The 23,207-nt window shown below is 35.3% G+C and overlaps 1 protein-coding gene across 3 annotated transcripts in view; it reads right to left on the reverse strand.

Annotated features, from left to right (window-relative positions):
- Positions 1-23,207, reverse strand: part of NOL4 (nucleolar protein 4) — a 293,679-nt gene that overhangs the window by 114,297 nt on the left and 156,175 nt on the right. The window lies entirely within an intron of this gene.

The raw sequence follows: 23,207 nt of genomic DNA on the forward strand, positions 1-23,207 counted from the left end.
GGTATTAAAATAATCCTGTATGATACTATAATGGTGGATAGGTGGCATCATATATTTGTCCAAACCCATAAAATGTACACCACCAAGACTAAATCCTAGTGTAAATATGGACTTTTGGGTGATAATGATGTCTCAGCGTGGGTTCATTGATTATAACAAATGTCCTACTCTGGTGAAGAACATTGATAGTGGGGGATTTTGTACATATGTAGAGACAGGGATTATATGGGAATTATCTTTAGGTCCCACTCAATTTAGCTGTGAACTTTAGTCTTCTCTAAAAAAATAAACTATATATATTTTTTTAAAACTACAAAAAATCCCTTCATTTTTGATGTAAAACTATTGTTGTTTTCAAACCACTCATTGGGGCTCTGGCTTTCTTTTTGCCACTTCCTTTCAATTTCTTGAAACTCAGCTAAGCCAGTAGCTTAGTTGCCCAGTCACCTTTATATGAGATTGAATCATATAAACTTGCCTTTTTTTCTAAGTCAAAAAAGTCAAATATTGGCAATTTCAAGTTACTCAAGTAAGTAGTTTAACAATATAAGGAAATAAACTACAGTATAAATCCAGTGTCTAACTTGTAAAAAAAAGAACAAACTTATTAAAGATGATTTCTTTCTGGCTAGAACAGGCTAAAGAGATCATCTACCCATTAACCAAGATAGAGTCTCTGAAAAAATATGTTCCAGGATCACAGAAAACTCTGTCCTTATACCTTATAATACAGACCAAATGTTTTCCTTGCCACAGGACCATATCTTTAACAACAGGGAAACAAGGATATGCTTTTTTTCCCCTACCAACAAATTAAATCACAATAAATTCATGATACACAATAAATTATGAAGAAATGTAATGACCCAATTTTAATCCTGACCCAATTTTCACTCTTACAATTATGCTACATCCAAATATATAGGGAAACATACCTCCAGTTGGACACCACAGCAGACTTACATAGCAATATTTTCCTAGGTTGGTGCAAGTGAATTGTCAAGCTTCCCAATGCTTTTTAATTTTATCATTAAAACACAAAACAAAACAAAACCAAAACACCACCACAAAACTAAATGAGTCTTGTTCCTTTATCAACTCTGGAGAAATACAATGTAGCTTCAAGGTTTTACAAATTATCAACATTTGTCCAAGGGCTCACTTTAACTTAATTCAATTCTCCCTCCTCCATTTGCAATCTGTGTGACCTTAAATGATTTATTTCACTTAAGTTTTAGGTTCTTCATTACAACCTGAGTAGAATAATTGTACCTGCCTCACAGGATTGCAATGAATAAATGAGATGGTGTTTAAGAACAAAAGCTGATTGAAAATTATTTCCCAAAGAGAGAAATGCTATAATGCATCAAACCAGTGACTAAAGTGAAGGTGACAGTAAATTTAATTAACATTTTAAAATATTATTTAAAAATTTCTTCTAAAAATCAAATCATTCTCACATGGTTACACCAACTGTAAAACCTTAGGAGGTCATTTTTGAAAGGAACACTTTGCCAGCTGGGGATTTCAGGCACCTGGAAGTACTTCTCCACTGATACAGCATGTACACTCTGACCAATGGAGAAACTAAAACACACGCACTTAATTCTGAGTCCCTAACTATTGTACCATCCAACATTCTGAATAATTGAGTTTTAGTATTTTGTATGCTTTTTAAAATGCTGTAATTTTAGTTTATCAGTGGTTTATTACTGACAGTTATGCCTGATTAAAAAGAAATCTCCTTTTAAACAAATTTTTCTTCTAGGCCAATATTGAAAAACCCTCACATTTTAGTCTTCCTTAATAATTTTTCATTAAAGAGAAACACACTAAATGACACAATACTGGATGAAATGAAATGCAATCAAACATTTCAGTTTTGCAGCAAAGGCTGTACGTTCAACAGATTTCAGGTAAAATTCTAACCCTAATCTATGTTTGGTGTGGGAAAGATATGAAATATACAGAAAGAGATTTTAAAAGAAGACAAATGTCTGACTTCCTCCATCTCTTTACTTGGATGGCCTCATCATCACAGACTTAAGCAGATAGTCAAAGAGCCAATGATTTTTACAGATAAAGAAACTGGGATATAGATGTGTACATAAATAATCATTGGAATTGGTTATAAGCCTTTCAGCAAATCAACCACATTTCACTACTTTATTCTTAAGCCAAAATAAAATAAACCAATAAACAAAAACAAGTGTGCCTGAAGTAAAATATATTTCTAATGTTGGACTAGATGCTATATTCCCTTATATTTATCAGTTTGAAAGAGATTTTTATTGAAACAGTATTAGCTATTTGAGCTGTTGGAATAACGTCTATTAACACACTTTTAATAACTTTTGAATAACAAATAATATTTTACAGCTGGGAGGTGCTGTAAACCAATGTATAATGTAATGAAGTCAATTTACATAAAACAGGGAAGTCCAAACAGCATTCTGCTAAATAAAGAGCTAAATCATATACTTAATATTTTGAAAACAAGTATTTTTAAAAGGGAAATTTAATTTGAAATTCAGAATTAACTGCCAAGTTTATTATTTCCATTTGTTGGCTCTTTAACAGGTTCAAATAAAGACATCCTCCTACAACAAAATTAATATCAGACCCAATTTATCCTGTTTGGTTCTTCTTGTTATAAGAGAGAAGTTTATAAAAACCAAAGCTCTTTGTATAATTACTATCCCCTGTCAGTTAATGACTGGTACATATCTTACTGCTCTGAAACAGCTGATATCCCCTGCCCCCAGGTTCCTGACTTACAGACTGACAGTACTTTATTATTCATGAACTGTAAAAGGACATTGAGCACTTTTATTTAGAAAATAAAAGCTAAGCTGTTTTATAGACTGATGTGCAATACTTCGTTATAGCAAAGGGATATTGACTTTTACAACTAGTTTAATGAGGATTAAAATACCCACAAATTATCAGCTGTTAATATGCTACAGAAAAATCAATCCTTCATCCTTAAAGGTGAAGAGATTAAGCCAAAAACAAACAAACAAACAAACAAAACAAAACCACTCATGGACAAAAATAACAGTATGGTGATTACTAGAGAAAGAAGGTTGGAGGGAGGTGGAAGAGGTTATAAGAGGAATAAATGGTGATGAAAGGAGACTTGACTTGGGGTCGTGCACACACAATGCAATATACAGATGATGCAGAACCGTACACCTGAAATGTATCATCTATATACAGATGATATAGAACTGTATACTTGAAACGCATATAATTTCATTAACCAATGTCACCCAATTAATTCAATAAAAAAAATCCTTAATTCATAAAAACCTAGTATAACGCTTCAAATTACTCCCAGCCTTGGCTGTGTTACAGATAATGTAATACTCATATTCTGGCCCACTTAAAGGATTTTAGTATAGTCTTAACATCTAGTCCACTATAGATCTTAAGGAAGTGAGGAACAGTCACACAATTTTCCTTTTTTTTTTTTTTTTTTTTTTTTTTTGATTAGGGAAAACAAACAGAAAACATAATGAGGGATCACGAAGTTTTCTGGGGGATGCACATTTATGTTTTAGGAAACAATAATGATGGCTTCCTTAATTTTAAGTCTGTATACTTGATACAGAGGGTAGGACACAAAAGCCAATGCTACCCCAATTACGGAGACTCACAGCTTCCCTGAATAGTCAGTGTCACAAGCAGAAACCACTTCAGGAACCAACCAGCGCCAGCACAGGAAACCTCCCACTCTGTAACTGATAAGCTAACTGCCAGAGTCTCAGTGTTGAAAATTCTAGAGGGACTGAAATACAGAGGGTGCCCGTAGTATTGTGAGAATCACCTCCAAGAGCTTGACCAAGATTTCCACTGTAAATATCACAGAAAACCCCCCTCGTGCTTCAGACAGAAGGAGAAGACGACATTTTGAAGTCAGCCAGAGCGCGCTGCTGGTCTTAAACAGGCCCGCCCCCAGGAGAAGCCAATTACCCAGAGCCTAACCTGCTGGCCTTTTATCACCTGCTGGGGTTTTATTGGAGCCTGGCTGACCAGGGGAAGGGAGACACCTAACTCCAGGCCACTCAAGCCGTCCTGTCCCCCTGCCCCACCTCGGGAGGAAGACAAGTCTGAGAAACACGTGAAGTTCACAGTCCAGAGGCAGGGGCTCACTGAACGACCTAGACCTAATCATAGGATAAGAGAACACTCCCCCGACCCGAGCGCCGCGCCACCGCATCGCTGAAGGCCTGTTTACAGCAGTTCCTTTTTCACCCAGTACTTTGGCTCTGGCTATCGAGAAGAAATTCTTAGGCCAAAAACACAATTTAGAGAGAGAGCAGCATCAGAATCAGACGTGGCAGGGATGTTGCAATTATAGACTGGGATTTTTTTTTTTTAAACTATGATTAATACGTTAGGGGCTCTAATGGATAAAGTAGACAATGTTAAAGTAAAAAACAGAGACCAGCCTTGACAATTCCTTGAGCAGACAAAACCAATTACTCATGTAAACAAAGCTTAATTTAGCTGATAGCAAGACCAATTGGACCTGGGTCATTCTTCCTAAATCTCTGGAAATCATAAGCAAAACTTCCAAAATTGATATGAGGTAACCATTAACCAATTCCCTGACATTTAAGAAAATTCTAAATATTATAAGCAAACTCTGTGAAGAATAAAACACTCACTGCCTTCTCCCTACACAACCTGCTTTATAACAATATACCCCTTGCTTCACTCGATATTCGGTCTGAATGCTCCCAGTTCACAAACTCTTTTTCATATATGCACAATGAACTTTTACTAATTACTCTTGGGCTGGCCAAGAAGTCGTTTTTTTTTTTGTTTTTTGTTTTTTTCTTTCTCTGTCAGATGGCTCTAGTAGCACTTAGCTGTCTTTACTTCACTAGAAACAATTTTGTTAGTTTGTATTATGACAGCTGTCATATCAGCATGCATTTAAAAAACACTTATCAAAATCGGTGAATTTTTGTGCAGCCATTTAATACTGAAGATGGAAGAAAGTACAAAACATTTTTGGGTTATTATGCTTTATTATTTCAAGAAAGGTAAAATTGCAACTGAAATGCAAAAAAAAAAAAAGATTTGTGCAGTATATGGAGAAGATGCTGTGACTGATAGAACATGTCTAAAGTGGTTTGTGAAGTTTCTTGGTACTATTAACATTTTGGCTAGAAAATTCTTTGCTAGGGGCTGTCTGATGCATTGGAAGATGTTTGTCAGCACCCCTGGCCTCTACCCACTAGAATCCAATCGCGGGAGATAGCTGACAAACTGAAAATATTCAAATCAATAAAGTTATTGGTGAAAATGAAAAATGTGTCTTATTTAAGAAAAAACTAAATGGGCTTTTTGGCCAACCCCGTAATTTGGTGATTCATTGGTTTTACTTCTGATGATTCTGAACTTTTGACAATATGCAAGAAGAGATAGGCACTGAAGAAAGGGAGTAAAAAATAAATTTTAAAAAAATGCTAGGGGAAACAAAAGCTATAACAAATACAGACTGCCTTTGACAGGTTTACTAGTAGACTGGATACAGCTCAGGGAAAAAACCTCTAGTCAAAAGGATATATCAGTAGCATCTTCAAAATCAGAAAAGCAAAGAGAACAATGACAAAACAAAACAAACAAAACAGAACAACAACAACAGAATATCTAGGGACTATGGGGAATCTATGAAAGGTGTAACATATACATTTTTTCAAAGGAAAAAAATAAAGGAACGGAAGAAATACTTGAAATAATAGTGACTGAGAATTTTCTCAAATTAATATTAGACACTAAACCACAGATCCATAATGCTCTGAGAAAACCAAGTAGGATAAATGCTTCCAAGAAACTACACATGGGCATTTCATTTTCAAATTAAAGAAAGTCAAAAATACAGGAAAATATCTTGAAAGAAACCAGAGGAACAAAACACCTCACCTATAGGAACAGAGATAAGAATGGCATCCGACTTTTCAGAAACAATGCAGGCAAGAAGACAGAGCGAAATTTAATTTAAAGTGTTGAAAGAGAAAAAAAATCACCAACCCAAATTCTGTACCTTAAAAATTATCCCTCAAAATGAAGGATAAATAAAGATTTTCTCAAACAAAAATTAAGAAAATTTGTTGTTGAGAAATATTAATGAAAATCCTTTACAAAGAAGCAAAATAATATAGGTCAGAAATTTGGATCTATATAAAGAAAAACATCAAGAAAGGAATAAGTAAAGGCAAAAGAAAAGCTTTGATTTTTCTTCTACTTTCTCTCACCATCATCATCAAAACAGTTTATTAAATACTAAATAAAATACATATATTCACTGGAGTGCAGGCAAAAGTTTACCGACCAACCCTGGGGGAAAAAAACTCACACCCAACAGATAGCACTTAAAGGTTTCTGTAGTATAAAAACCTCTTCCATGGCCAATTTCAAGCTACTAACATGACATCACTGAACAGAGAGTTAAGGAGATGCACAGTAGTACACCCCTATAAATGATTTCTATCATATGAATTGAGAAACTCAAGAGTACAGAGAAAAATTAACATAGCCAAATCATAAGAAAATAATGAGTTTGGAGTATTTTATAGCTCTATTTTAAAAACAGTTTATTTAAGTGCAGTTCAGTTTTAATATTTTTAAATTTAGGTACCATTGATTTATAACATTATATAAGTTTCAGGTGTGCAACATTTTATTCGACATCTGTATATAGTATTGTACTTTGTGCTCACCACCAAAGGGGTCAACTGTATGGTGATGGTTAGAAAATAGACTTTGATTTTTCTTATTCTTAATTAATCTAATCTATAACAGTTTATTCAAAATAATAAAGAGAGCAAAAACATATTCATATGTATTATATATATTACATGTATATATACTGATGCATGTGTATATATAAGTGAAATGAATGACAGCAATAATACTAGGGATGGAAGGAATCAGAATAACTTATTATTATAAGGTACTCACACTACCTGTGAAGTGGGATAGTGTTATCTGAAAGTGGACTAGATTACTTGTAAGTATTTATTGCAAACTCTAGGGCAACAAGTAAAAAGTAAAAAAAAAAAAGAAATTATAATTGATATACTAAGAAAGGAGAAAAACAATCATACAAAATGCTTAATTAAAACCGCAAAAGGCAGAAGGGAAAAAAATAGGAACAAGAACAAGGACAACAAATAGAAAACAGCAACAAATATGGTAGATATTAATCCAACTTTATCAAAAATCATGTTCAATGTTAGTTGTCTAAATATATCAATTGAAAAACAGAGATTGTCAGAGTGGATCAAAAAGCATGACCCAACTATATCTTGTTTATAAGAAAACCACTTTAAATATAAAGATACATAGAAACTAAAAATAAATGGAAAAAGAAAAATTATACTATAGTAACAATAATGAAAATAAAGCAAGAGTAAATATATTAATTTTAGACAAAGCAGATGGGAACAAGTCAGGGATGTCCGCTTTCACCTGTCTTATTCAACATAGTACTGGAAGTCCTAGCCAAAGCAATCAGACAAGAAGAAACAAAAGGCATTCACATTGGAAAGGAAGTAGTAAAACTTTCCTTGCAGATGACAAGATACTGTACATAGAGAACCCCAAAGATTCCACTAAGAAACTATGAGAGCTGACAAGTAAAGTCAGCAAAGTAGCATGATACAAAATTAATATCCAGAAATCAGTTGCATTTTTATATGCCAGTAACAAACTAATAGAAAGGCAAATTAAGGAAATGATCCCATTTCCTTGACCTAACCAAGGATGTAAAGGACCTGTACTCAGAAAATTATAAGACACTGAAGAAACTCAACAAGATATAAATAAATGGAAGCTCATACTGTGCTCCTGGACAGGAGGAATTAGTATCATTAAAATGTCAATACTACCCAAAGCAATCTACAGATTCAATGCAATTCTTATGAAGATCCCAATGACATATTTTACAAAACTAGAACGAATATTTCAAAATATGGAACCACAAAAGGCCCAACATAGCAACAGCAATCCTGAAAAAGAAGAACAAAGTTGGAGGAAACACACTACCTAATATCAAACTATACTCTAAGGTCATAAAAATCAAAACAGCACCTGGTACTGGCATAAAAGCAGACACATAGATCAATAGAACAGAATAGAGAGCCCAGAAATAAACCCATACCTTTGTAGTCAATTAATATTCAACAGGGGAAGTATATATATATATATATATATATATATATATATATATATATCATGGACTAAAGAAAATTTATTCAATAAATGATGTTGGGAAAATCTGACAGGTATGTGCAGAAAAATAGAACTAGACCACCTTCTTACACCACACACAAGAATAAATTCAAAATGGATCAAACACTTAAATGTTAGACCCAAAACCATAAAAAACCTAGAAGAAAACATAGGAAGCAAAATCTGGGACATTGCTCGTAGAAATCTTTTATTGGATGTATCTCACCAGGCAAGGGAAACAAAAGAAAAAGTAAACAAATGGGACTACATCAAACTAAAAAGTTTTTGCACAGAAAGACAAAATAAAAAGACAACCCACAGAATGGGAGAACATATTCACCAATACACCTGATACGGGGTTAATATCCAAAATTTATAAAGTACTTATAAAACTCAACACCAAAAAAAAAAAACCCCACAAACAAACCCAATTTAAAAAATGGGCAAAGGACCTGAATAGACATTTCTCCAAGGAGGACATGCAGATGGCTGAGAGACATCTAAAAAGATGCGCAAAGTCACTAATCATCAGAGAAATACAGGTTAAAACCATGATGAGCTACCATCTCACACCTGTCAGAATAGCCATCATTAATAAATCAACAAACAACAATTGCTGGTGAGGATGGGAAGAAAGGGGAACCTTTTTGCACTGTTGCTGGGAATGCAGATTGGTGCAGCCACTGTGGAAAGCAGTATGGAGATACCTCAAAAAATTAAAAATGGATCTGCCTTTTGAGTTGACAGTCCCCCTTCTGAGAATATATCCAAAGGAACCCAAAACCCTAATTCAAAAGAACATAAGCATCCCTATGTTCATTGCAGTGTTATTCACAATTGCCAAGATATGGAAGCAGCCCAAGTGCCCATCAGTATAGATGAGTGGATAAAACAACTATGGGACATTTATACAGTGGAATTCTACTTGCTGTAAAAAAAAAAAAAAAAGAAGAAGAAAGAAAAAGAAAAGTCTACCCTTTGTGACAGCATGGATGGACCTGGAGAACATTATGCTACGTGAAATAAGCCAGTCAGAGAAATACCATATGATTTCACTCATATGTGGAATCTAGTGAACAAACTGAACTAACAAGGAAAATGGGGACAGACTCACAGAGCAGGATGACAGCTAGTAGGGGTGAGGGTTAGGAGACGGAGGGGTAGTGCCAAAAGGAAAAAGGACGCATGGACATGGACAACAGTGTGGTGATTGCTGTGGGGAGGTGGTTGTAAGGGGACTAAATGGTAATGGAAAAAAACAATTAAGATTAAATTTTAAAAAAGAAATCAGAACCAAGTTGGAAAAAAAATCAGTGATAACAAAGTACATTACATGATATTCTTCAAGAAGATATAGCAGTTCTTAATATGGATGTGCCTAACAACAGACAATCAAACTACACGAGGCAAAAACTTACGGAACTGCAAGGAGAAATCGATAAATTCACTATTATAGTGAAATAGATCAATTCACCCTGTCTTAATAGTTTAGACATGGAACTATAAGTATAAATTTCAAAAGCATTTTGCTAAGTGAGAAAAGGCAGACTCGAGGCCACCACCTACCAAGTGACTCAACTGATGTGACATTCAGAAAAAAGGCAGAAACAGTGAGACAAAAATCAGGTTATCGGTTTCAGTGGGGTAGGCATTTACTACAGGGACAAGTTATTTTGGTCAATGAAACTTTTCTATAGATTGATTGGGCTTTTATACAGGTATATATGTTTGTCAAAACTCATAGAACTCTACACTAAGAAGGGTTAATTTTACTGTATGTAAAATATAGTATATAAACAAGAATGAAGAGTAATACCAGGGCCTCATTTTAGCTTTGGGGAAGTTGAAATGACCATGACCATGGTTGGAACTTGTAGAAATAAATAATTTAGTGGTTGAAAGAGGCCCTGAAAGTTTCAGAAACGCAAGACATGGAATAATGACAAATGATAACCAGGATAATTGGAGGATGTTCCTTAGAGTTTTTAGGAACTACCTGGGAAGGAGAAGAGCAGGAGAAAAAAATTGTGTCCCCTGTAAATCAAGCCAAAGGAGCTCAGAGCTGTTGCAGTTTGAGCAATAAAGAGGTATAATCTGATTTAGTTATCTTAAGCTGGAAAATAACATATTTACTTCATGTTACTGTATAATCCTTTACAGCTAGGATCCCAAGTGTATAAAGTATGTTTGGGTTTAGGAACTCCTTCAATACTTATTACAAAGCAGAAGATCAAACAAAACCAAGAAAAAACAACACACACACACACACACACACACACACAAACTGGAGGAAAGAATCATTATTCTTATTTTACAAATGAGTTGTATGAAAATTTTAAAAATTAACCAAAATGACACATCTAGCATAGCCAAGGCTTATTCCCATATCTCCTATATCCAAATACTGTGCTTTCCCCAGGATGCTAATGACCTCCATCCAGCCATTTGTGCACCTGGGGCCATCCAGAGGGGAGGGCCCTGTAGTAGGTGGATGCCAATGGGCGGGCTAAGCAGGGGAGGCCCAGAGCAGCCCAGTACCCCAAAGCACACTAATAGATTTTAGCTTTTGCTTTATCAGTGAAGCAGAGCGCAGTTAAAATGCTCTCACCACTCTACCCCACAAACAAGAAGAAACTGTTAATTTCTTGCCCTTTCCTGGAGATCAGGCAACACAGGGTGATACAAATGCTCACTTAGTATATAAAATACATACTTGGGTTTCCAGGACAAAAAATAAGGTTGAAATAAAATATAAAATTCTCATGAAGATCATACAGTGGTTTTTGCAAAATAATAATAATAATAATAATAATGTCATGAGGCAAGGTCTGGTTGATTTTATGTTGTTTGAAGAAAATAAAATCTTAGCAAAAGAAGTAAAAGTGGATAGTGTCAACGTTATTTTTCCAACCTTCCCTATCCCAAACAGCATACCATTAGACCTCTCCTGCCTCCTCCTTCAGAGTGCCCAAGAAGCCAGATAGAGGCAGAGAATCTCAGAGTTTCAAAGAATGACAGAAGCATAAAATGTTCAAGCACTGGAAGATACCTGAGTCTTTTTTTCTTTTTTATTGAATTTATTGGGGAGACATTGGTTAATAAAATAGTATAGGTTTCAGGTGTACAATTCTGTATATGATTGGGTGTTCATCACCCCCAAGTCAAGTTTCCTTCCCTCCCCATTTAAAGATAACTCATCCCAGGAGATGGCTGAGACAGTGTAGCTCTGCTCAATTACAAAAAGGCAAGACAGGTGGAATTAGGAATTGGTAGGGGACAGCCCTCTTTCATAGTCATTGAAATTCTGGGTATCAGATTCATTGTACATTACTGAAATGCAATAAGTATCACCAGACAATAACTACAGATTTGGGGCCATAAGAACACCAGTGTGGATGATGTAGACTATGACACAGCTGAAGAGTGGATAAGATTAGTTATTCAGATTCACACACCCACTTCCAACCAAGGTAGCTACATATACATCCTATGAGAAAGGAAAAGAAGACACCTACACTGCACAGTACATACATTTGATATATTAGAATTCTGTCAAGGCTAAAGAAAAATACTATTCTGTAAACCCCTACACTATGTAAACCATCTTTCCTTTCTGTGGAAAATGGCACCAAGGCCAATTTATTAAATTCCATCAGAATTATTTAAAGTAGATGTTTAAAATCAATGGCAAAAGTCATCCTGAATCAAGGCTTAAAGTATAGACTGATTACTGATATTAAAGAGATTTGCTGTAATTCACCGTTGCATCTTAGTGCGGTGAATGATAGTATCTGTTAAATAATTATGAACCAGCTGGGTAGGAAAAACACTAGAAATTCATAACACACAATATCTTTAAACAAAATAATGAAGATAGTTTGCTAAAGGCCAAATCAATATAGAAATAAAGGTACAGTACCTATTAATAGGGCTTTAAATAGTTTACATATGACATCAGACAGAAAGGATGTATTTTCATAAATAGTGACTAGCCCAGCAAAGAGTTACTAAGGGTATTCACTTAACCTAATTACAATATTTATTTTCTGTGGAGACACAAATGGTAAATGACATTCTTAAGTTTAGTGTATTTCAATGGTTGAAACCAGATTTTTATAAAACACAAAACAAATTTCTTTGAGAATTACTAAAGCAGTATAATAATTCATCATTAATAATTAATTAGTTAATATTAGCAAAGTTATTAGAACAATTCCTGACATATAGAAACACCATAAAAGTGTTTGATAAAATAAAAATAAGTACCATAGTTAAGGGTACATCTTTATCAACACCTCAGTATAACTGTGGAATGATTTTGATGTACAGTATGTCATGTACAATGTCCAATAAGTTAAGCACAATCCTTTTAGCCTCTTCTTTTCCACTCACAATAACATAGCAGAATGTAAATGAGCTAATTATTTTGTTTAACATATATTTATTGAGCGCTTATATACCATTTATTGTTCTGAGGACTAGAGTTATAGTCGCCAAGTAAAACACAAGATCCTACTCTCATAAGAGTCTATCTTCAAGTAAGAAAAGAATATCATCAGGTGACAATTAACCAGGATAATATCAGACATTGACATATATTATGAAAGTCAATTCAAGTCAATGGCTCCTTTCACTTCTCTCCCTTACCTCTTAAAATGACCCGTCCTGCAAAATGAGGTATCACCTCTCTTTCTTGTACTCTAGTACAGGTACTGTGTTTTCTAGCTTGGGTCTGTTGGCTGATGGCTTCCTGTTTGGCCTCCTGTTGACACTCTGCAGATGACCCCAACGTTTTCCTTGCCAATCTTTCTCCTCACTGTTGGCCTCACATTTCCACCTGCCAGCCAGCCATATCTAACTGACCCCCTAGCACCTGAAACTCCAAAATCTCAAAACAGATTGACACTGCTCTGGTCCTGGCAAAAGCCCTTGTAGCTCTCCCATGGAAAACGTCTCTCTGCTTCCTGTCTCTAGCATCCTCAAACCACCCCAGGTAGAGCTGGGACATCCAGCCTCCTGCCCAAGGCCCATGGACCCCTCTCCTGCTCATGTCCTTGCACGGCTCCCCACACTCAGGACACAAACCAAGAAGCACAACAGAACTGGGCCTGGAAAAATCTCCCTCAACTTGCTTTTAGGCACACCTTTGTTCATCCAAACCCATGGTTATTTGATCCCAGATCATTCCACTGCCTTCTTATTTTTGTGACTTTAATTTTGGTCTTTTCACCTCCTCAAATTTCTCTCATCACAACTATCTTTATTCTTTGAGTTCTCCATGAAATATTCTTCAATTTCCTACTTTGTGTCTTCACAGAACGTTTTATACACAAGGATTGACATTTATATAATTTTCTCTTTCATTTTTGTTTATGTGGTCACACCTTCAGAAGCAATTCTACAGCCCCGGCAGTTCCTGCTCGGGAACCCACCCTGCAAAAGAACTGAAGAATATTTGATGACTTGGACAATTGGGACCCAGGGATGATTTCCCCACGTAATACTAGTTTTGTTGAATTATTTCAGCAATACAGAGGCATTTCTGATGAGAAGTCTGGCACTAGGAATAGTATCTCAGTTAATGAAAATGTAGAAATAAAGATCACAGGCTAGTTTTGGTTTTTAAAAATCTGTCTTAAGCGCAACAGTGGAAGTACGCTGTATTACCATAATACATTTGTCTAAATCTATAGAATATACAATAGCAAAAGCAAACCCTGAGGTGAACTACGGACTTTAGGGAATTATGATATGTTAATACAGGTTCATCAGTTATAACAAATGCACTCCTCTCGTGGGGGATATTAATAATGGGAGAGGGTATTCGTGTGTGGGGGGAGGGGGAATATGGGACATCTCTATACCTACCCCTTAATTTTGCTGTGAACTTAAAACTGCTTGAAAAAAAATTAAGTCTAAAAAGAAATAGGATATAATCCTAATTCCAGATTAAGGTTAGAGTCAAGAGAATAGTGGGAAGTTTGGGGTAGCCAATGTCAGAAAACTGCTGGTATAAGAAGGTAGGTGGGATAAGATCAAAACTTATTCCCACATTGCCTCAAATTTTTCCTTTAGCAAACATTTCATAGTGAGCAAGCTTCATGCATCTAAACCACTTTAACCCACAACCCACCACCTGCAAAATCCACCACCTCACCACACTATCCTCATTCTTTATGAATCTTTTCCTCTAGAAGTTTAGAAGAGATATTTTTACCCCCTGGCTGAGGTGATCAAGATAGGTTTTATGAAAGATGCAACATTTGAATAGGACATATCTCAAAGGGTCAGCAAAGATTTTAACAAGCAAAAAGTGCAAAGTATCCTATGATTTATTTCTATGAGTACATGTCATACATTCACAGAAATAGGTCCTAGAATAAATACTTATAAAATGCCTCTGGGAATGTACTATATACTCCAGATTCATGGAAAGTAGGTGGAAATAAAAGGAAATAGGAAGGAAGAAGAAACAAAGGGAGAGAAAGATAGTTTTTATTAGTTAAAATAAATTCATATGCTTCTTCAAATTGCTAATCTCAGTAAGTAATTCATAGGCTATTAAAAATAAATATTTATGAATTGAAAATAATTTTGCAAGATTCTGCTAAGTCCCAAATTTTGGAGCCAATAATAACCACCACAGGAAAATTGATGAATTGAGAATGATTTTGCAAGATTCAGCTAAGCCCTAAATTCCAAAGCCATTAACAACCACCACCACAGCAATTGCATTTATTATGCACTTACATGAAAAATGTACTCGGTCTTATTTAATCTCCACAATTTCCTATAGGTTAAGTATTACTATCTCTATTTTACTGATGAACTATTCAGGCTTAAAAATTAATGACCTGATCAAAGTCACAGAGCTAGTAAGCGTGGCTTCCTGGTAAGAGAATAACCTATGAGCCATAAAATAGCAGCTGGGGATTTTCGGCATCAAGTCAAATTTACTGTTGCTCATTTTCAGACCCTACCTATGGTCTCAACTTATAATGTGGTTAAAATGAGGGCTAAGTGATTTGGAGTTTAAATCCAAATTCTAGAAATTATTAGTGTAGCCATAATTGTAATGTCTTTGGGTCTTTGTTTTCCCACCAATAAAAATGGGAATAGTAACTGAGCCTAATTCCATTGGATTATTGTAAAGTTTACATAAATTAGTTCTTAAAATAGTGCCCGGCAACAAACATTACCTTTTTTTTTTACCTTTCATTATTATTTCTTGGGACCAAGTGTATGAACTCATTGTTTTTTCACTCTATTATCCAAGTTCTCTTCTTTACCCCAACCCCAACTAACCCCAAGACCTCCTTTTCAAAAATACATTTTAAAAATGCTAGTAGCAAGGCTATAAATAACTGCTTTTAGGAATATGCTTTAAGACTCATCAAATATTTAATATTAATAAAAATAATATGCACTATTATATTAAGACAAATTAGAGTATATAGCTCTCTGTCTCCGGTATTAATTTTTCTTCTTTTATTCTTTTTCAAAATTTGGGTCAAAACTGATGTGTTTCAATAAGTCCTGGTAATATTAACTATTTGAGCAAAACAAATATTTGTATCAGAAGTGTCAGTGCAGATATTTGCCATTTATTAAGTTACTATCCTCTAATTGTACTAGATCTCTGCCTCTCTGGATATCTTGCCTGTCTTGTTCACCATACGGCCCATAGAGATAACTAGTCTCACACAGCATCAGCCAGTGTGAGTATAGCGCAAAGCACACGAGCTGCAGAGTCAGACCTAGGTTCTGTACCAGCCTCTATTACTCAACCAATTGTATATTTAATGTCAGTTAAATAACTTACAATCCACTAGATTTTATGTCCTTACATTTAAATGAGGCTGGTAATTACACCTGCTCTCCTTACCACACTGAGCTGGTTTGAATTCTAAATATGATAGCATTATTCAAGTGTTGATTATTATTACAGTTGACAAGACATCCCAGTCTCAGAGCTGATATATTCTGTTCCCTGTGGCTGTTAGTTTCCTTCACACCCTCCATCACTTACCTACTCCACTCCCACGGCTGCCTATTAACATTCTAAAATGTCTTAAAACTCTATGCTAATTTCCTTCCCTTTACCACCTCATGAGGGCAGTACTCATCCTCTGTCAGCAGACTCCTCCCTTAAAGCTTTCATGTATCAAAGATGTCACAACGATCGACCCCAAAGCACAATTTGACCATGTCATTTTCCTCTGCTACATCCTAAATATATCCTTGTCAACTATAGAGTGAAGTTCAAGTTTTAAAAGGGCTTTCATTCATAGCCTACCTTGGTCCAACACCCTGAACTACCTCCCCAGACTTATCTCTCACCACTTCCATCCTCAACATTTATAGGCTTTAACTTAGTGCTCTGTTTACTAAGAATTCCCTAGTCCTCTTTGCCAAGTGGCTATCTCCATCTTAACCATTAGGAATTAATGTGGGGACTTTCCAAGGTTTGGTTAGTAGGCCTAGAAGGCACTCCTGCATACAAATCAGTTTCCATATTATTTACTTGTGGTTCTACCTTTCTGACCAAATACAAGTTATTGATGACAGAGACCTTTTTTTCCCCACCTTTATTCTGATACCCAGGACAGTGACTACCACATATTAGGCACATTTGTTACATACTTTTGTTTTTACCCTGAAAAGATCTAAGCCAAAATCTCTATATAACGCCAAAAAGCGAGGCATTAAAAATCATCAAATTAAAACAATAATGAGCTGGACTATTCATATAACAAAGAGCAACATAATACTATTCCAAAAGTGAATTCATTTATCTTATTTTCAAAGGCAATCTCATTATACCTAAATATTTCAAAGAAGCATTCTGAAAATTGTGCTTCCATTCACCATATCTAAATAAAATCACATAGCAATTATTAATGGTAATTATATTTTATATACTTTAATTTGAATGGTAATATCCATTTTGATAAAAACCTAAAGGAAAGGTTAATTGAATATATGTCACATAGACCACATTGGGGAATAATATTATTTAAATAAAGTGATTGAAGGGTCTCGGGAACTGAGCCAAAAACCAAATTGCAGTAACCACGCTAACATGTTAACCCTCAAACAGTAATCACCCTCTAACCACAGTTTGCTTGAAACGTTATTCTTTTGGGACATTGATTTGGAATATTTTACCATGTTAAGTAAAAAAAAAAAAAAAAAAAAAAAAAAAAGCTGGTTCACAAATACTTAAAGAAGAGAGAAAACTAAAAAATAAAAACCAAAAAATAATAACATGGTGAATATGGTGTTTTACAGTTTATTTCGCTCTATTAGAATTCTAGTTTTGTTTTTATTCTCACTTGTTAATAATTTTAAACATATTTACTCCTGCATTTGTGTCTTCTTAGCCTTTCTTTGTCTATATAATTAGTCCCTTAACATGTCCTCATGAGTCTTATGTTCCAAGTTTTAGTCAACATTTCTGCTTTTTTTTCTGAGCTCTAATATTACTACTTGTCCTGTAAAAATTTGGCTATCTGCAAGTAGAAAACAAATATCACCTAAACTCTGTCAATGTAATATATTTATTCTCTGGATTGGTTAATATGATCCCCTGCTAATCTAGTGAGTTAATTTGCATAGTAATAAGCAATCAGTAAGTGGCAAGCAATCAGTAAGTGGCATAGTCCAGCATAGCTATTCTTTTTAAGCATTTCCATTCACTGGTTTTTAAAATGCTTTATGGTCAGTTTTGTTTAATATTATTCATAATAAAATTGTGAAATAAAATTAAAATCAAACTTGTAGAAATCTAAGCTTCTCAGGAATACTATATAATTAAGCTTTTATATTCCTACAAGGTAGAATAAGACTAGCCTGAAAAATACTGGAAGAAGTTGGTAGTAGTGTCACTACATAAATATGAAACTTTTAGCGAAAAGTTCACCCAATAGTCTTGGGGTAAGACAAGAAAGCCAGGAACCCTAAAGAACTCTGCATACAGATTCAGATTTCAAGAAGAATCCCCCAAAAAAGAAATCCAGACATTGTTTTCACTATTAAAATGATTCAGCATTCCTACCCAGCCTCTCTCTACAAGTGTCTCCAATCCAATTTCCTACTAATTCTGTTAAATTTTCATTTGCCATGTGTTTTGAATACACTCTTAGCATTAACTCTTCTAACCTTCGTCCAAGTTTAGACCTAGGTCACTTCACCTAAGGATTACCCCATGTAACCACTGATATTTGAAACGCCCTACACTTTTGCTTTTAAAATATCCCCTTTTTCTTACCTGGTTTCCTTCATTTTCTCCTTCTGTTCTTTTTCCTCCACAAACCCCCTTTATCCCACTTTCTCCAAATGGGCTGATATTCTGCAGGATGATATATTTTGACTGCCTTCTCTACTCAGTCTTTGCTCTTCTGAGGTGTTTTTATCGACCACAACAGCTTCAAGTAGCACTTACACAGTAAAATCTTTCAAATGTTTCTCTCTCCAAACTGGATTGTTTTTGTTTTTGTTTTGTGGGCGGGGGGCGGGGGAAGCTGACACATATGCCTATTATTGGGTTCATTTCCCAATGCCTATTAAACAAATCCAATGTACATTGCATGGGCACCATAAATTTCACATGTCAAAAACTGCTTCTTCACATGTTTCTCATTCTGGATATTGGTAAACGAAATCACCATCCACTCTAGCAACCAGCCAAAAATTCTGTAGCAATTCTAGAATGTTCTCTGCATCACTTTCCACATTCATTATAACTTTATTTCTTCAAAATATTTGAGAAACTACTATGTACCAGATGTTAAGGCAGGTGCTAGACATACCACAGTCAACAAGGTAGACATCGTTCTTAGGGAATTTATATCTTAATGGGATGCACAGAGGTAAAGGGGCTATTCATATTTTACTCTATATGAAAGACATTTCCAGGAGTTTGGCAATATACAACGTATGGAACTCTATGGTGGTCTTACAAATACAATGTGAGAAGAATGAAAGTAACACTATCTCTGTACTATTTTCTTTCTGAATTGCCATAATAGCTCTCTAACCAGTTTTAATCGTTTTTACCTAGTCCATATTTTATTCATCCACTATAATGTTGCCAGAAAAATTTTTCTAAAATTCCAAGCTGACCACAACCTTATCATGCTAAACTCTACCTGTAGGATACAATGCAGAGTCCTTCAACTGACCTACAAATTCTTTGCTGATGGAGCCTCTTTATATTCCATTCCTCCACACATATTCTCTGCTGTAGCCATGCTAACCTCCTTACAAATCTCCAAGCCAAGTATGCTCTCCATGGCTCCATGCCTCAAAACATGCTCTACCATAAATAATGCTCTCCATCTGAATAATTTGTACTTGCCCTTCATATTCATCCCTGGCATCCATCTCTCTAGGAAGTCTTCCCTGAGAATCACGGTAGTCCCATGGGTACCTGTATCTGTTCTCTCATTTCCCCCTGCAGTAGCTCCATCATATTACTTATGGAATCAGGTTATAATCACAAGTTTTTCTACCTTTCCTCCTGGACTATAAGCTTCTGAGGGGCAGGGACCCTGCTTGTTCATTTCCATATTTTTGTTTTCCACAGCAATGTCAGGCATGTAGGACTCCCTCAGTAAATAGTTGGTGAATACATTAACGGGTGGCAAATAGTCTACCTTGCAAATATAAGGTTCTTCCTAAAATATCATGTTATGAAGTCATACCTAGTTCTGAATGGACAATGGTTCCCTAACCTAGAAGATCAGCTCCTCTTCCCTGTCTGCATTCCAAGCCTTTCACAGTGTCTAACAGGAGACTCCTTCTGGGAAAAAAAAAATGGTAATCTTGTATTTCCTTCAAAGCTCAAGACTCACTTCCTCTAGAAAGCTTTCTTTCTTCATTCAATAGAAATAGTATTTTCTTACTTTGAACTCTCAATATTTTAACACAGGAATCTCTCTTTGCCTATATTTTCACTAAGAAACTTTTTTACATGTACGTACCTTCTTTACCAAAACTATTTATCAAAGAGCCTCATGAATAAAGATTCTCCTCTCTTTGAGTCGTCCTGGCTAAATATTTCATTGGCGCAAGGGTGCCAGGTCCCTTTTTAAAGGAATGAATACAATCCCTCTGGGTTCTAACCCCAATGTGCTAGCAAGCAAGTTCTCTCACAAGTTCAATTACTTCCTATCTTCATCGGATTTGATATCTCAGTGTTGTCCACAGAGCTGTCCACTCTCTTTCTTGAGCAGTGGACTAAGTTAGCTTAGCTTCGATATACTCTACCCTTCTGATTTTTCTCCTGCCTCTCTGGCTACCCCCCAGTCCACTGTGAGAGCTGTTTATTCTCGACCAAACCATTCACCTTCCACTTCCTCAGGGGGACCTCCTCCTCCTCCCCAGGTTCATTTCTTATCTTATTCCTCACAAGCAGCCCATACAACCTGTGCTTTTTTATAGCTCTATTTTATTAGAAGTGGAAGAATAACTTTATCTGTTTAATGAACGCCAGAATGTGTTTTAATGAGCATAGTTCATGCAGTAATCATAAACAAGGGGATAAAAAAAAGAGCAGACCACTGGGTAATTTTAGAAAAATATTCAACAGACACATGGCATAAAAGGGACATTTCATGATTATTTAAGTTTTATAAAGACAGGATTATGTGGCTGGCAGGAAAACTTAAGGGTTATTTTGTTCCGTAAAGTGTAACACAGTGATTCAGATCCTGTGAGTGAGTATAAAATTGTTTGTGCTTGTGACTTGGCTACAAACCACTGAAGAGCATATTTGTGCATTTATCACAGCGAAAGTTACAGCAGCTTCCCTCAGGCAGCAGTGCTTGAGTGTCTGATAACGTCTAGTGATTTGCTTAAAAGAGGATAAAACAACACTTCCTTAGGCAAGTAAGAGGATTTAAATAGAGCCAATTTAGAAAGCCTAGTGCCTCAGCAAATTCAGAAATTAATACAAATTAGGACATTTTACTTTTAGGAGATCAATGTCAAAAGGCCCGTTCTACAACCCTAACTTAGAAGCTGGGGTGTGGGGGAGGCAAAATACATGTTCTATGAAAGTCCTCATGTGTTCAAAAGTATAATTTCAAAAATTATAGCTCAAAGGCACCAGCATGTACTATTTAAAACTGGTAGTAATATAAGTTTAATTTTTTTAAAAAAACAGTTAGGAGGATTGTAATTTATTCTAATAAAAAGAATCTAAATGTGAGGTGATACCTTGTGGTTTTAATTTGCATTTCTCTGATGATGAGTGATGGTTACATTGAGCGTCTTTTCATACGTCTATGGGCCCTCTGCATGCCCTCCTTGGAGAAGTGTTTATACAGGTTCTTTACCCATTCTTTAATTGGATTGTTTGTATTTCTTGTGTGGAGTTTTATAAGATCTTTATAAATTTTGGATATTAACCCACTATCAGATGTATCTTCAGCAAATATGTTCTCCCATTCAGTGGGCTGTCTTTCCATTTTATTGATGATTGCCTTTGCTGTGCAAAAAATTTTTAATTTGATGTAGTTGCATTTGCCTTTTTTTTTTTTTTGTTTCCATTGCCAAAAGCAGTATATCAGGAAAAATATTGTTCTAAGAAATGTCTGAGATTTCACTGCCTATGTTTTCTTCTAGGATTTTTATTCTTTCAAGTTTAACATTTAATTCTTTAATTCATGTTGAGTTTATTCTTTTGCTTGCTTGGTGTAGGAAGGTAGTCTAGTTTCATTTTTTGCATGTAGCTGTCCAATTATCCCAACATCATTTGTTGAATATATGAGTACTATCTTTACCCCATTTTTTTCCTCCTTTGTCAAATATTAATTGACCATAAAGGAATGGATTTATTTCTGGGCTCTCTATTCTGTCCCATTTATCTCTATATATGTCTGTTTTTTATGCCTTTATTACACTGTTTTGATTATGATGGCCTTATAGTCTAGTTTGAAATGTTTTTTTCTTTCTTAAGATTACTGTGGCTATTCAGGGTCTTTTGTGGTTCTGTATACATTTTTGGAATGTTTGTTATAGTTCTGTGAAATATTCCATTGGTATTTTGACAGGAACTGTATCGAATCTATAGATTGCTTTGGGTAGTATGGACATTTTAATGATGGTAATCACCTGTCAGAATGGCTATCATCAGTAAATTAACCAACTACAAGTGGTAATGATGTGGAGAAAATGGAACCATCGTGAACTGTTGGTGAGAATACAGACTGGTGCAGACACTGTGGAAAGCAGTATGGAGTTACGTCAAAAAATTAAAAATCTAACTGTTTTATAAGCCAGTGATTCCACTTCTGGCAATATGTTCAAAGAAACCTGAAACACTAATTTGAAAGAATATATGTGTCCCTATGTTCATTACAGTGTTACAATAGCCAAGACTTGGGAAGCAGCCTAAGTGCCTATCAGTAGATGAATAGATAAAAAACTGTGGTATATTTACATGTGGAATACTACTCAGCCATTAAAAAGAAGGAAATCTTACCTTTTGCGACAGCATGGATAGACCTGGAGTGTATTAATGCTAAGTGAAATAAGCCAGTCAGAGGAAGACAAGTACCATATGATTTCACTTACAAGTAGAATCTAACGAACAAAATAGAAACAGACTCATAGGTACAGAGAACTGACTGACAGCTGTCAGAGGGGCGGGGGCTTAGAAGGGTAGGTGAAAAAGGTGAAGGGGTTAAGCAAAGAAAAAAAAAACTCGTAGCGCAGACAACAATATAGTGATTACCAGAGGGAAATGGGGGTGTGGGAGAAGTAGAAGAGCATAAATGGGAGATACATGGTAATTCAAGGAGACTTGACTTGTGATCATGAACACACAATACAGTATATACATGATGTATTGTAGAATTGTACACCTGAAACCTATATAATTTTATTAATCAATTTCACCCCAATAAATTCATAAAAATTTTTTAAAAGAAACAAAAAATTAAATAATCTAGATA

The sequence above is a fragment of the Pteronotus mesoamericanus genome, unplaced genomic scaffold (genome assembly GCF_021234165.1).
Source record: "Pteronotus mesoamericanus isolate MK-2021 breed Mesoamerican mustached bat unplaced genomic scaffold, CSHL_Meso_final contig_74, whole genome shotgun sequence".
Taxonomy (NCBI): domain Eukaryota; kingdom Metazoa; phylum Chordata; class Mammalia; order Chiroptera; family Mormoopidae; genus Pteronotus; species Pteronotus mesoamericanus.